This window comes from Puma concolor, chromosome C1 (genome assembly GCF_028749965.1).
Source record: "Puma concolor isolate L17-30 chromosome C1, mPumCon1.1.hap2, whole genome shotgun sequence".
In the NCBI taxonomy this organism is placed as follows: Eukaryota; Metazoa; Chordata; class Mammalia; order Carnivora; family Felidae; genus Puma; species Puma concolor.
Window position 1 is genome coordinate 185819649 of NC_141674.1, and position 4707 is coordinate 185824355.

The 4707-nt window shown below is 39.3% G+C and overlaps 1 long non-coding RNA gene across 1 annotated transcript; it reads right to left on the reverse strand.

Moving 5' to 3' along the window:
* Positions 1–1098: 1098 nt before the first annotated feature.
* LOC147578613 (uncharacterized) lies at positions 1099–4487 on the reverse strand. Its single transcript, XR_015254322.1, has 3 exons — positions 4414–4487; positions 1885–1957; positions 1099–1371 (listed from the first exon to the last, which is right to left on the reverse strand). It is a non-coding gene; the product is annotated as an uncharacterized LOC147578613 (long non-coding RNA).
* Between the last annotated feature and the right edge of the window lie 220 nt (positions 4488–4707).

The following is a 4707-nucleotide window of genomic DNA, read 5'->3' on the forward strand; positions in this document are numbered from 1 at the left end:
CTAAAATTGCTATAGGAAGATCATTCAGGGTCTAAAATACACACAATTTATTTTTCCACCTTCAATCTGCAAGAACTTCATGACTTTCATAACTAGTAGGTAGTTGGAGACAGGTTTTATATGAGAGGGAGAACTACTTCGGATCATAAAAATTATCAGAAGTGAATGGATCAGAATTTAAACCTTAAGCGCCTTCCTTCATGCATTAGAATATCACCCCAAATATTATATGATAGCTGGTGTTTAACTTAGAGAAGTATAAGGAGCTTTCTTGTTCAAAATATCAACAGGTTGGGTTATAATATTATTCTTTTATATTTGTGGTTTCTTTATCACCCCCACTAACATCAGGAACTGGTGCAGAAGACAGCCAATTGAGGTAAGGAGGTAACATTCTGGTAAACCATTAACTGGTGTTTGGGTCGATTTAGTTTAAAAAAAAATAGCAATAACTCTCTTGTCAGCTTCTTTCTCAGAAGTTTGAGATATTCCCCAGATGTTATATTCCATATAGGTTGGCTATGTTTCCTGTAAACCATCCCTGGCAAATAATGTACGCAGAGACTGCAAACCTTCATTGCATGTTAGAGTACCGAGAAGAGGGTATGAAGACTTGCTAAAGACACATCAGGCAAGAGAGCTTGGAGAAAAATACCAAGGGCATTGGTGCCAATGGCTAGAGCAACAAAAAAGTGAACTTAAGAGAATTTTTTTAAAAAATAAAATGGACATGATTTTATTCTTCCCTTTTTAAAAAAAAAATTTAATGTTTATTTTTGAGAGAGAGAGAGAGAGAGAGAGCGCGAGCAGGGAGGGACAGAGAGATAGACACACAGAATCTGAAGTAGGTTCCAGGTTCAGAGCTATCAGCACAGAGACTCACGCAGGGCTTGAACACGTGAGCTGTGAGATCATGACCTGAGCTGAAGTCAGAAGCTCAACTGATTGAGCCACCCAGGCACTCTCATTCTTCCTTCTGTAAAAGAAGAAGGCAAAAGCAACTTCTTGTAAAAGAGAATGCAAGGAATGGACAATATAAAAGCCTAGAATTTTGGCCTTTTGGGTACTCACTTGAAGAAAGTGATTCTCTTGCGCCAGGGTTTTGTTTTGCTATTTGTTTCTTGCAGGGTTGATGAAATGCATCTTCATCTAGCCGCCGTTCTTCTGGGATGGAAAACTTTAAATACATAGCCTTCTGGAGGGGCTGGCTTCCACACAGAAGTCAGAATGTGGCATTGGCATGGGGGCCTGAGCTGTGGGCTGCAGAGCTCTCCAAAGCAAAGTGTGCAGGGCATAGCACCCTCAGGCAGGACAGGCCCGCCACCAGTTAAGAGAGGGTGCATCCATGGCAGCTTTCTGTGCAAACACTACCTGAAGTGGGAAGGAGAAAGAGAAAGGATCAAGAAGGGTTTTCCAATGTGGAAGTAAGAAAGGATCCCAGTCGACCACCATGTGCCGTAGTTAGCAGTTAGTATGTTCTCTGGGCTCTGCAGCCCTCTAACTGGCTCTGCTAAGATGTGGCAGGAATGGCCTTGTCCCCTCTCAGTAGTATTTCACGTCTCTGGGAGGTGGCCAGTTATCACAGCCCTTTGGTTGGAGCCAAGAAGGCACTTGTTTCAAGCTGCTGATTTCATGTGCTTTTTCACTGAAGTCTTTACACGGGATTTGAAGGAGAAGAGATAATAGTGGAGGGAGGCCTTCCTTCTGATGAGCTTGAAACCAGATTTTTGGGGGGTGGGGTCAAGAGGTAAGCTTGTAGGGGAAGAGACTAAACAACACACATGAACTATTCAGAATAAGAAATATGGGAGAGGGGGGTACAATCTAGGATTGTCTTTTCTTTGACTGTCACAGAACTTAGACACAACTTTCCTCATCGCTTACCAAAAACCTTGAGAAGTGTGGGAAGGACATCTCAAATGAATCCAAGAGATTCATCCAGGGAGAGAAAGACTTCCTGAAAAGGAAAAAATATATATTTTTAAAAAATCAAATGAAATTTAAAGCCAAGGGTACCTGCCATTTTTGCCACCGTGAGACTTCTAGAAATTACTTTTCTAATATAGTTTTGCTTTTTCTGACAGAAGAAAATAGTTCTCAGTCTGCTTCATGCTTGGCTTAAATTCTTTATTATTCTTAATGCTATGACACAGTTTTCCATATATCAGTGAAATGTTTATGGTAACTTTCCTGAAGGACAGATTAAAAACTAACAAGTTGAGGAATTCAGTGTTTTGTAGATTTGTCTTTCACATATAAGGTGAATATTATCTTTTTCTCTGATGCTTGAACTCTTTCTTGGTGTAAGTTATTCTTCCTTGGAGGACCAGTACTGCCCTTTGAGATCTTTGAGAATTGTTCAGTGTATTAGTAATGTGTGTGATCTGATCAACTTAGATCTTAACTACTTTATGCCCCCAGCTAATTTTTCCCTTATCATTTATGCTTTAGTGAAATATACACCGCACAGAGTAAGTGAGAAATGTTTGCGAATGAATTATTTTTAACTGGAGAGTAGAATGTTTATGATACTTTTAATGATGAACACATTAAATTGATAAGCATTCTTAAAGAAATATCTCCAAGTCAGTTTGAGGGGTTCGTACTGAACAGGCAAAGTTCTTTGACTAGAATTTTCCCTTAGGAGAGGAACACACTCTCTGTACATATAAAAAGTATAGTAAGCCATCCTGATGGCACTCCTGCATGAATTGTGGGTTTGTCCTAACAGTGAGCATTTTCACTGTTTCTGTGTCAGTTGTCACTAATCAGTTATGCATCTGATGTGCAGATCCATCAGGGAATAGAATTTAAGTCATTTTGGCTTTAGCACATATGATATGCTTGTACAGGAGTTTACCAAAGCCCCTTCTGATACATTTTCAGAAGGGGATGTGCATATGTTATGGTACCTCTACAGCAGCAGTGACTGAACTAGCTGACAAGTGACAGGAGGTTTTCTCCCCTCTTTGGTATTTCATGAAAGTGTGCACAAATCATAACAAGTTGCCTCTCTTTCATAAGACAGGGAACATTTCCCTTAAAGCGCACATGGCTATATGGTGTGTTTGTGTACATGAAAATTCATGCTGCTATCAATTTTAATTTTGCCATTTTTGTTGTTTTTAAATTATAGGTTTGAGGTTTTTGAAGAGGCATAAATAATTGCTTTCAATTTAATCTTGACTGATTTTTTTAAAAAACTGTATCAAATTCTTAGTGAAAAAGTTAAGTTCCTTACTGTTGGGAGAAACTATGGCGTATGGGTGACCCATTTCTCCTGGGCTGTTGTTCTCTGCATTTGTCGAGAAAACTTGGTAAGTAGTAAGCACCTACTGTATGCCAGGAAGTCCTTATGCTAGATGATGCGTAGCAGGTGGTTCACAACATCTACCTGCCTTCCGACCCATGCTTCAAAGCAGTGTTAACAATGACAACACTAAACATGGGAGCCTTTGCTTTGCAATTTCTTAATTAGGTACTAAGCTCTGTGATAACTGTTATAGGTGTATCTTGACTGAAGGCAATTAAGGGGGACTGGTGGAGTGGAGAGGAAGTGTGCTTCAGCATCAGCACGATCTGGGTTCAAATCCAGCCTTTAGCACTTACAAGCTGTGGTTTTGCCTAGGCCTCAGGATCCTTGTCTCTCAAACAGGGATGCCATGGTGAGAGATCAATGTGTAAATCATTTATTCTATCACTTGACACACAATGGTTGCTTAATACATTTCGTTCCTTTGAGTTCCCTTTTTCGTTGTGACCGCAGAATAGTAAGAGACCCTATATAATCTTTCTCCAATCTGTTTTTTTTTAAAGGTTAACTAAGATCATTAGTGAATAGGTTTTTGGACCCACAGAAGCTGACTGTCTGGCTGTGACATCTAAGAGGAGTGCCAGTAAAATGATCTATTCCAAATAGCTAGTATGTATATACATATATATGTGTGGGGTTTTTTTTTTTTTGTCAGCAAATGTATTCTTTTTAAATTACTCAACCTTTCTATAATTATCTGAGACAGTGAGCTGTACCCAAAGCATTTGAATGGTAGCTTCCAACTGCCATGGATTTTCCCTTAATGGAGAGAGACTCATTTAAACCCAGGGAATTCAAGGGACAGATGGAGTAGAGGCCAAGGGGAGAATTTGCCATGAGCCCATTAATAATCCATTAATAATCTCATGGCCCTGAGTTAGAGGTTTTGTTATTTTTTTTTCTAAAGAAAAGCCTGTACCTGCATCTGAACTACATAGTATGTTATGATTTTCTGTCATAAAGAAAATGGAAGCAGCATTGCCAGACCTACCAAAAGTGCTTATTTAGACTTCAGCGTCTCTACTGTGAAATCACGCACAATTGGTATTAATGGTTAGTATTTCCTCTCTCTTCCCCTTCATACCTGCCCTGTTGCTTACCTCACTCTTCTCTGGGAGGATGAGGAGTGTGAATCCGAGCTTTTGAGATCTTGAGGAAGCATCTTCCTTTTTCTTTACATATGAAGTGGCTTCTTTTTCTGTTTATATCTTCATGTGAACATTCTGGATGGTAAGAATGACAGATTATTGGCTCAGTCACAATTTGCCTTACACATACCCTCACTGCCAATTTTATTAAAAAAAAAAAAAAAGATGTCTTCCTTTATGGAAGAAATAAGCTTATCTTGGTTGTGGCTTAAAAAAATCACCCAAAAACTGCTCCATGAACCAAAA